We start from the raw sequence: 11433 nt of genomic DNA, 5'->3' as shown, positions 1-11433 counted from the left end.
CGCGTAGGGGAGCCCCACACGCAAGGAGTGTGCCCCGTAAGGAGAGCTGCCCAGCGCGAAAGAAAGTGCAGCCTGCCCTGGAATGGTGCTGCACACACGGAGAGCTGACACAACAGGATGACACAACAAAAAGAGACACAGATTCCCATGCCGCTGACAACAACAGAAGCGGACAAAGATGATGACACAGCAAATAGACACAGAGAACAGACAACTGGGTGGAGGGGGAAAGAGAAATAAATACATAAATCTTAAAAAAAAAAAAAAAAGATAAGTATTTTCGGAGAGTATCATATCTCTCCCAAAGATATTGTTGAATAATGAAGATCTTAGTGTTTTTCAGACTGAAAAAAAAAGTTAAAACTCAGAAACTGAAAAGTACAGTTTTGGTGTGGCCTATATTTGAGAGAAACGGTTTAAAGGAGAAATCGAATCCTTAAAGTCAAGAATACATCCTTAAGAATACATTGTTTGTTTTTTTTTACATTGCATTGTGCTTGGTCCCTGGAAGGATACAAAAATGAATCAAACATGTATCTAGCCCACAAAGCATTCTCAGTCTTCTAAGGGAAGCAAGTCATTAGCAAAATGCATCAAATAAAGTGATTTATGAAACATCAGAAGTCCACATGATGTGCAATGAGAATTAAGAAGGAGAAGGAGATTCATGCAGGATTTCTTGAAGAAAATTCTGCAGTTTAAAGTGTTTGTCACGGTGATGTACATATGGTCACCAGAGACCTCCTGCAGCCATTAGAGATTTCAGTAGCAAATAAAAGGACATCAAATGCCAGTGTTCTGTTGAGCCTTTAGTTCATATCTGTTCTTATTTTGTCTGCTGTGCTAATTTATATGGTAGAAATAGGCAGTTTACAAGATTCATTGGCCTGAGCTAAAAGCAAAGGAATCATTTTCTTTTACTTAAAAAGCATCATTTATTCATTCCACAAATATTTCTAATTACCTGCTTCTTAGGAACAAGTATGATATCTGGAAAAATAATTTATGTTGATGCTTGTGTTGTACCTGTACAACACAATTAGGTGGCTCAAGTTTTAAATAATTAAACTATTTTGAGGACTTAAGATCCTTGGAATAAAGCACTAATGGCTAGCTTAAAGTAGTACTCCATTTACTTACTTAGGTCAGTGTTCTCAGCCAAGGGCAGGTTGGCCCACTAGCAGTCATTTGGCAATAGCAAGAGACATTTTGGGTTGTCACAACCAGAGATTAAGAATGCTACTGGCATCCAGCGGGCGAAGGTCAAGGACGCTGCTAAACATGTACAATTCACAAGATGGCTCCCCACAAAAAATAATTATCGAGCCCAAATTGTCACAAGTGTCAAGGTTGAAAAGTCCTGGCCTTGGTTTATAGTCTTCTTCAAGTTGCCAATTACGAGACCAGAAACAGTGAAGACACTGCATGGAGAGGTCTGACATGTATATGTTCCTTATATAGGAACAAGCATCTCAGCTGGACAGTGGAGAACCCAGCTGGGTTTTGCTTGTGTCATCAGGAACAAGAGAAGAGTGCCAAAGAAATGGGAGAAAGAAAGAGGGGCCAGGTACAGAATTCAGACCCTCCAGGGCTGAAGAAGTAGGCAAACAGGGGACCCAGACTACAGGCTGAAAATGGGCTTCCAGACAACAGAGGCAAGCAACTGAATTCAGAGGCATCATTTCTCAAGGGGCAGTCGTGCTGTTGATGGCTTGCCACTAGTTGCTACCTTGTCACTGGCAGCAAGGTTACCTTTTCTTCTCCTTTCCATACCTTCAACCTTGCTTCTGTCCCCTTCATTGCTCTCATTCCGATCTTAACTTCAGGGCTCCAACGCCAAGATCCTCCCCACTTGCCCGTCCTTCAAGAGCCCATTGCACTCAGTCTTCCCCCAGTGGCTTCCCTACACTGGGCCACTGAGTCACCACATGGGCACAGAAGATGGGGAAAAGGGCAGAGGGATCTGCTTATAATGTCAAGCATGCCTTGGGTGCAACGTCTTCCTGTAAATCAGTGTCCTGCTTTCCTCTGGCGGCCATCAGAGAGTACCCCAAAACGCATGACTTAAAACAACTGGAATCGATTGCTGCTGGTTTGGGGGGCTAGAAGTCTGAAAACGGTAGGGGTGAATCCGTTATGGCCACTTCCTAACGTCCGGTAGTTTGCCGACAATCCTTGAGCTTCAGTCTCTGCTCCAGTCATCATGGCATTCTTTGTGTCACCTTATCTGAGTCAAATTCTCCCGGTCATATTGTATTCAGGTCCACCCTAATCCATCTTGGCCTCACTTTAACTAATAACACATTCAAAAGCCCTATTTCCAACTAAGATCACTTTGACAGGACCAGGAGTTAGGACTTAAACCATAAGAACCAAGGTTGGGAATATGAATTCATTTCCCAAAATAAATAATTTTACACATGGCGATCAGACTCTGTGGTTCAATTAGTACATTATAGCACCAATAGACTTTTATAAAGTATCCTGAAAATCTTATGAACTTTGGTGCTTATATATTTCATTGCAGTGTACGTTTTAAAGACCTGTTTTGAAGATGACATTTTGGCTATGTTTTCTATGTCCAAATAATATGCAACACTCCCAGGCAATCACAGGCAACTTTGTAGGCTTCTCTATAAACCTAAAATGACTCATGCTGTATAGGGGTTTGCAGTTGGAGAATACCTTTCTGATTCATTATGTTCTTTGTTTCTCACAGAAGCCTAGAAAAGTTGGGGCTCTTTCAGCACAGTGCTTGGCATTTAATGTATGGACAATAGGTAGTTTATGAATTAACAATTGCCCGATTTTTTGAAATGATAAAACACGTTCTGATTATTCAAAGGACTTGCCCAATGGTGTTAGTTTGCAATTCATACAAACTAATACAGGGCTGTCGATGCAAAGCACCGGAAATGGTTTGGCTTTCACCGTGGGGATTTTAGTGAGGGTAAAAGCTTACAGTGGCGAGGTCCGTGGAATGTCCAAATCAAAGAACCCTCCGAGAGTCTTTCTCACCCAGGTCAGCTCCTGCTGGCCAGGTGTCCCGCCACGTGGCTAAGACGCGGCTGATCTCCGCGAGCTCCCCGCCTTCCCCTGCAGGATCTGCTGACTGCCGGAGCTCGGCTGTGGGCACCCCGGTGGAGGCCTGTCTTTCTGGGCCTCCGTTCTTGGTCTCGGCAGCTCCCCCAGTGGGGCCGTGAGGTCTCTGACACAGGGCTCGCTCCTCAGCCTCGAGTTAAGCCCAGTCCCTCCGGGGCTTCTTTCCGGGCCCTGCTGACCTCAGACTCCAGGTGGTCTTGCGGCCTCTCAGGCTGCTCCTCCGCTCTGCAGCTGGAGGGAACCTGGAGCCCCCTTGCTCTCTGCTCTCCCCTTCCTCTCACATGGCAGGATCAGAGGTGGCGACTTCCTTTCTCCGTGCCTTTCTCTTTATGTCTCCATTTATATAAAGCTCCAGGAAGGGGGCTGAGACGCACCCTCCTCCCGCTCAGTCGACAGCGCCCCACACCCACGGGAACGGAGGAGTCCAATAACATCATCTTTGTCTTTTGGGGATTCATGCAGTCACTTCAGACTGTCACACCAAGGACGCCTAAGCAACAGACTTCGAGCCCTGGTCCCCTGGCTCCTCATCCAGAACTCTTCCATGCAGCCTTTCTGGTTTGTCCGGACCAGGACTGACGTGTGGACACGGGGACTCCAGGGGAACTGAACTGCTTCCTGGAATCCGGAGTGGCTGTACCACCTCCCTGAGAGCTCTTTAGGAAAAGATCTGTGTTCCCTTCCATGCCTTCAAGCGAGGAGTTTACTGAGCAGCGCCCTCAGCGGCAGCTCCCCCCAGCTCTTGTAGGCAGTGGAACCCTGCTTTTGATGTACTTTGTGTTTCACCACAGGGCCGAGCACACCCTGGAGGCATTTAATCTGTTGACTTGACTTGATCTCAGACGCTGGGCTCTGCCTGATGTGAACCTTCTCACTGTAGGGCTCAGCAGGTCCTGGGAACTCATCGCAGTTTAAATACACAGGACCTGACAGCTCCAGCCAACTCTCTCTGAGGTCCATGGGTCTGGTCAAAAAGATCATAGATTTGACACTAAGTGCAGTTAAAGCAAAGACACGCTCTTCCCCCTAAGTCTGTGGGTTGAAGATCATCTGGGGGCAATAATGTCGATCTCCTGCACACAAAAAAATTTCAGTTACCTAAAGAATAAAGTACGAAGTCTACGGTCCAGCATTCCGATCCTAATTTACCTTTCCAAACATTATTGCATCACTCATTTTCATTTTTCCATATTCCCCAGCCAAACTAAGCCATTCTCTTGACTCTGTTTAGTAAAAGACTCATACATGTTCTTTACCAGGGATGATCTCTTCTTTTTTCCTCCCATCCCCCACCCGTCTCTACATAACCCGGTCTAATTCATTCACTCACCTTTTCAACAGATGTTCTCTGTGTGCCAGGCAGTATGCTCAGGGCTGGGAATATAGACGTGAACAAGAAGGCTGAAGTCACTCGTGGAGTGTCGATTCTTTTGCAGCAGCTTACATCAAATAAATGAGTTCATTAAATAGTTACAAAGTGTGATGCATGGTTAGGAAAGAAACTAGTAGGAGTCAATGACAGGGAATAACAGGAGGGTTTTACTTGAAAGGAAAAGTCATGGGAGACTCTTTGGAGAGAATTCAAGCTGGAAACTAAAGAACATGAGAATCGCCTCCCAGGGCAAGAGGCAGCAAACACAGGGACACAGAGGCTGGAAGACTCCACCTTTGAACTTGTTGCCAGGTTGCTTTTTCTTACCACCCACATACCCACAGTGGCTTGCCATTGGAAATATCATTTACTTCAATTCCCATGGTCCTCTGTGTGTTCCTTTCTTGTGCCATACCTCACTATCTCACCTCCCTTGAGGGCAACAGGCAGGTCAAACTCATTTTTGGAGTCCTACACAAAGAAGCAGTTACGAACCTCACCTCTTTCTGTTCAGTTTTCCACACCTGTGGACAGTTTATAAGGAACTTGCCAGAATGGACTCTCAACAGTCTAGTAGAAGAAGAGCTTTCTTTCAGGCAATGTGCTCCTTACTCCATTCCTTCTCCAGTCAACAGTGCTAATTACCTGGTCACTTATTCAAACACCTTTGCCAACTAGAGACATGGCACAACACTGGGACATCTTGTAGGACTGAAAGAAATAATCTGTTCACCACTCTGTGAATCAAAAATGTATTGGGATGGATGGACAGGAGCTATAAACCCATATGACTTAAGTTGGGATGTTGAATTTTGACATGTGCTTTAATTAATATTTAATATATAAATGGATATGTGTAATATATGTGTGTATGTGTGTTTTTAATGAATGTTTATAGTGCTGGAGGAAGTAAAATAAAATGATTATATATAAGAAAGATTTATATTATTATATAAGAAAATTCTCACCCAAGATAAGAATGCAGACTTCGGGAAGCAAATCAAAATGACTAGTAACTAAAAGAGTTAAAAACCATAGCACAAAAATTGCTTTCCTAAAAGAACAGTTTTCTGCAGTTGCTTTGTTATGATATTGAATTCTCTACTTGAGTAAATTAGGAGTGGTGTTTTCTTGTTTAACTGTCATTAAAGAACTCTGTGGTAAATGTCAGGATCCCCACCAAGATCCCACTGAGTTTTGTGAAATTCTCCAAAAACCTCTCCAACAGGAGAATTTATAAGCTCTGTGTGTTTGACCAACTTAATGTATGAACCTGACTGAGAGATCTAAGACTAACTGTATGCAGCTCAATTCCAATTTGTTTGCTTTTTAACAATGTCTTTGATATATTACATTATGTCACATTCCAATTTGATGGAAAATGACTTCCTGTGTCCAAAAAGAAATGTATTGTAAGAAGCATGCCCACTACACTGTTATTTTCCTTGCTGTTTTCAATGGCAGGCACTTTGCCACATCTTCCGTCTTTGAAAGATCATTTATCAGCAACAGAGTTAGCTCCTGGTAAAACAAGCTGATAGGCCAGTGTCCCTCTCATCTGCCCACCTCTGATATTTGCATTTTGCATTTTTCACGTATAAGCAAGCTGAAACAAACAAACTCCAGGCAGATGAGCTACAAGGATGATATTGGAAAGTCTGCAAGTGTTCTTTTTAAGAAAGGAAAATTATCCTGTTCCGAGCTACACGCGGGGAGCTGAGGGCCACGTTCTCGGAAAACAACTAATGTCCCTTAGTTTAGTTTGTGTGTCTGTGGTCATCCATGGTTAATTCTGAGCAGCACAGAAAGAGTCTTAGAGGAGCGAAGGCACAGTTATTCAACCCAGTCCGTCAACTGACCCTGGGGGGTAGAGGGTGGGAGCAGGCAAGGCTGGGGAGGAAGAATAGGAGTTGTTACAAAAGTGAGGTAATGTCTAACCTGAGGGAGGGGCCCTGGTGGGCTTCCACTCCCGTTTAACAACAAAGGACAAAGGGAAAGGATCTGCTCAGCTTCCCAGCTCTCTTTGTCTTCCTCCTTTGATCTGAAAGAACACTCAGATGGGTCTGATTTCTGAAGACCATTAAGAAGACAGCGATCCCGGCTGCCGGGTGACAGCCGTCCCTGTCGACGGGAGGCTCTCCAGGACTGACACCAGCACCTGGGCACGGTCAGATGCCCAACACTTCAGCTTTCATTGCAAAACCTACTGCTGGGGCTTCTCTTTATCCAATGCCGTGGGTGATGAGTGTTTAGGGGCGGAATGCATCCTGAAGGGGAAGAAAGCACGCGCCTCAGAGACAGCCGAATGAACACCAGAGGAATCAAATAGCTTCAGGTTCACGTCGAGAAATGGTCTCTCTCTGAAAGACAGAGAGAGAGAAAGAGCAACTGTGGAGAGAAAAAAATAAAGCGGCTATAGCTACCTAGACCCAAATCTCGCATTTGATCTCGGGCTGATCGTGCGGTTCTCTCCCAACCGGCGTGACCGTGAGCCTCATTAGGTAACCAGCTAGTTTGGCATCAAGTTCAAAGTAATGAGCAGGGCTCTTTGCCTCAGAAGAGTTCAAGACAAGCTGGAAATCCCCTCGGAGGATTTCTGCCAAGAAATGTAGCACCTTTGTATCCTAGAAAAAAGGCCTGGAGTTTGAAGGGATAGTGCACATTAATTGTTTTTTAAAAATGCAGTTTGTAAAGATTTGTATGTCCCTGACTATGTTAAATATTTAAAACAGCCACCTTAATGGAAGGGCCGGGTTGAATTGTGTGCATACAAAAGTCTTGGAGAGGTTATGAGGCATGCAGGCTTTGCTAATTCTTCATTTCCTGGGAAAGTAATACCTCTCAAAAATAACCTTCTTGGGTCTTTTAAGCTATATAATGGACAGTTTGTTTGTTTGCTTGTTTTAAAGCAAGAGAGTATGATTCCACTGGAGTACACATGATTTATGTCCATGTAAAGATAGCTCTAGGGTCATAGATAGGTATACAGCTAGTCTTTGTTTCCCAGCTGCTATGACAAATACCACCCAATAAGTAATTTAACAATGGGAATTGATTAACTTTCAGTTTCAAAAGCTAGATAGCTTGCTGTTTTCCAGAGTCAATAACATTCTGGTTGACTGGCAGTCCTTGGGTACCATGGTTTTCCCATCGGTACGCAATAGCCTCTCATTTCTCTCCTGGGTTCCCCCTGGCTTTCTGCTTCTGCCTCTTTCCTGAATCTTTCTCTTTTATAAGGCCTTTAGTAACAGGATTAAGGCCTACCCTGGTTCAGATACCCTCACCTTTACTAAAAATAACGTCTTCAAAAAGTCCTCTTTACAATGGGCTCACACCCACAGAAATGGGGTCAAGATTAAGAACATGTTTTTCCTGAGGTAATTCAACCTACCGTAGCTACCAGTTAACCGCATATAATCGCATATAAGAATCAAGAGATATCGTTTGTTACTATCGCAGGCTGGCTGCTATCTTTGGTAGTACACGAAGTACCTTCTCTATTAGATAGAAAAGGGTCAAGAAGCCTTTAAGCTGTTAGGTCCTATGTTGCCCCTAAGTTATTGTACACAATTTAGAATTTATTAAATATATTTAAGAAAATTCAGGTTTGCCTTTGAGATTTTTGCCAGCAATACGGTAAAACTGGCCCCATATGTAGAAGAAATCTCCTTTACATTGAACATGAAGGTAAACAGTTTACTAGCAATTATATGCTTGCACTTTTTTTTCTTTTAAGAAGAGAGGTCTATAGTAAAAATGATAAATGTATCCCACTTCTAATACCTTTATAAATCTGAGCTTCATTTCTTCAATTTGTATCTCAACCTCTAAGAAATAAATCAATCTTTTTATCAAACGGATCTTTAGTTAATATTTCATTCCCTAAGAAACTGTTTAAACCTCTTCATCTGTGATTATTAAAATTTCCCTTTTCATTTATGAGGAACATTTTAATCTTTGAAGAAGTGAAATAATTGTTAAGATGCTCTGGAGTATAATAAAAGCAGATGATAGAAATTTGAAATAGGTTTTGACTATTTTTGAAACAAAATTTTTAGGAAGCAATCATGGGTCTTCTGTATTTTTTCTGGAAGCTAGAGTTGGCTAAGTGGAAGGAAATCAGCAATAGTGTCCTAGACCAGACACTGAGTGTGTAGGGCAGGCTTGAAGAGAGACAAGTGTGAGGAGAGAGGCAGTGCCTGCTGGGATACGGACGCAGCTTCAGCAATAGTGAGGAAGGATGAAAACTGAAAACCTGGTCCATTTTATAAGCAACTAAGTGCAATCTTCATGCTACAGATACAGTGTTAACCTGTATGCCTGCAATGTGTGATCCCTTTGAGCCACAGGGACAACTAGCTTTAAAATATTTATTAATGTGCTGGTTTCTTAATGTTTTGCCTTGCCCTTATATAGCACATTTGAATCGTTATGTATCTGAAAAGAACCCTAGCCCCAAAAGGAAACTGTCAACATTTCTCATCAGTTTTACCTATGTACAGTTCATAGGGGACCGCAAATCATTTTTGCTGATTTTGCTTTCCTATTTCAATAACAGTTCTAAAGCAAACATAAATTAGAAAGAAATGCTTTGGTACTCTCTAGCATGGGAAGCGCAACTAAAACTGTAAGGTACTGCATACAAACACATTCATTTTGAGGAAAACACAAATACTCTATATTTTCTTATGCATAGTCTACAGGCTACCTAGAACCATTACCTAGATACATTTTTGTAGCAGACCCCAAGTTTTAAAAGTTCAGCTTCTATACACATAGAAAAACACAAAAGAAACACACAAAAGCTAAAGAGGAATTTCAAAGTATCATAAAGCTAAGCGTGATAATTACTTAATTGCTTATGTAAGCCAAATGGTGCTTACTTGCTATGGGATTAAACCCTTCAAACATTATCTGGAAACACTGTAGATCACCTATACCTAGAAATTAGCAAGGACGTGTTGCTTAGACAGGTGCATGCATTACCTTAGGTATGAGACACTTGTAACATATGACATTGAAATAAATTTGTTAGCTCACTGTTGGGGTCACATAAATCTGTTACACATCTCAATATGTCACCTGCCTCTGAAAGTCTAGAATGTTGTTCAAATTCTGCCTGTCAGTGAAAATCGCTAGATCAGATTGCTCCCGCATGACTCAATAAAATTGTCGATTTCCACAAAATGCCAAATTTGCGATGCTCTGAGCTGCTGACCAGGACTCTTTCAGGGAACAAGCAGGGAGGCAGTTTGAGATGGTGTTGGAGCAGATTTTCTGTCTTCTGACTTATTTCCTCTCGGCCACCTTTAGTTCTTTGTACAGCTGTTAAATTGCTACTGATAGGGAAGTGGGCTTGCCATGAAAAACAATAACCTGTGGGGGCAAGGAAATCATTTCAGCAGTGCGTGCCAGACTTCAGCTGGCCCAGATGCGGTCTCGTGTCGGGCAGCACTGGCTTTATCTAGCTGCTCACTTTTCCGTTGTTGCATTTCTGCCTTCAGTGGTTAAAGAAAGAAAGAAAAAAAGCCTGCAAAGTTATTTTAAAAACTTTTAAGTTGTCTTTTTTCTGGGCTGTCACTTCAGACCTTCTGTGAATTTCACACATCAGTTTTGATTACCCTTAGTACTGTACAACTAGGTTCTTTGTAGGACATGATGAGCGTCTAATGTGATGAAACTCTCTGCCAAATACTTTATGAAAAGCTCCCCGAAGTATCCATATTTTGTATTTACTTAGTAATTGGCATAGGGATATGCAAACTCAGTGGGAACTACATTGCCTCTTACTTACATTCATGTGTGACTTTTAAAGTAAAAAGTTAAAATTAAAAATTATATTTTTGCATTTTTGGAGCTTTTACCTTTTACCTATTCCAAACACCTGCACATATTCCCATGTACACATTTCAGGTACCTATTTACCGGGATCATCAGTGCCAGACTTTCAGGCTAGCTTGCATTTTGCAATATCCTTAAATCATAATCAGGCACTTAAGCTTAATCTAAGGATAACTGAGCAACTGCAAGGAGGACAAGGCAGTCTTTGAAAATGAGACTCCTTCACAATTTGCCGTTTGTATATACAGGTTAAAGATATGGCCAATAGCATCCATGTCAAAACGGAGCAGTCAAATACATGTATATTTGCTATTGTAGCTATAAAAATCAGCCTATGCATCTCCATGCTGACTCTTTGGAAATGACATTGATTTAAAGACTGTCTTGTTTATTTTTCACATGATGACTGAAATATCTATGCATGGTATTACTTTTAAATGTAAACTTATACCGTGTTGATGGATTTTGCAGTCTTTTTATGACAGGGTAGTACAAAAAACCTTTCTTTCCATGACTACTAAAGAAAACATTGGGGTTAAATGACAAAGCTCGCCTAGCTATTTGTCTGTCATAGAGCACGGTAAATTGCAGCCTGTCTTGAGGTTGGTGTTTAGACACATTCTGAGATTAATGGTTTTGCATAGACACTTTGGACTCCAAGTGATTTTGAGATGAGCTCTATCAAGAATATCCTCTTGTCTAAACTTAGCAGAAGGGCTTTGTGATCTTAGAACCACGAGCTCCATGTAAATGAAATTTTACTGGTAAATAGACTGTACTGACATTGAAAATTACAGGACTTCTTTTTTGCCTTAAAAATTTAAAAAAGGTCTTTCGCGACATCTGGAGCAACTTGTACCATTATCTGACTTTTGTAAACCAAGACCAGATCATTATTTTTGTTTTCTCCTGAACATTTTCAATAACGCTGTGCTTTTATCCATAAAGAAGCAGATGTCCAAAGAAACTTTTGGTATGATAAATGAACAATCACAAAGAAAAACTTAGTTAAGTAGTATGAGTCACATGAGAAAACAATTCGCTGAGAATGTGCTGATTCATTTCTTTTCAAAACATCAGTTTATTTTTAGGGCTGCACTACAGTCTGATACCTGCTC

General features: G+C 41.8%; 1 long non-coding RNA gene across 1 annotated transcript in view; it reads right to left on the bottom strand.

Moving 5' to 3' along the window:
- Window positions 1–379: 379 nt before the first annotated feature.
- The window catches only part of LOC139438680 (uncharacterized), an 85816-nt gene continuing 74762 nt past the window's right edge, over window positions 380–11433 (bottom strand). The window contains exons 4-5 of the long non-coding RNA XR_011648382.1: window positions 4433–4541; window positions 380–4175 (exon numbers count right to left, since the gene is read on the bottom strand). This is a non-coding gene — a long non-coding RNA (uncharacterized lncRNA). The remainder of the gene's footprint in view (window positions 4176–4432; window positions 4542–11433) is intronic.

The sequence above is a fragment of the Dasypus novemcinctus genome, chromosome 1 (genome assembly GCF_030445035.2).
Source record: "Dasypus novemcinctus isolate mDasNov1 chromosome 1, mDasNov1.1.hap2, whole genome shotgun sequence".
In the NCBI taxonomy this organism is placed as follows: Eukaryota; Metazoa; Chordata; class Mammalia; order Cingulata; family Dasypodidae; genus Dasypus; species Dasypus novemcinctus.
Note: the sequence above shows the minus strand (reverse complement) of the source record. Positions and strands in the feature narration are given on the sequence as shown.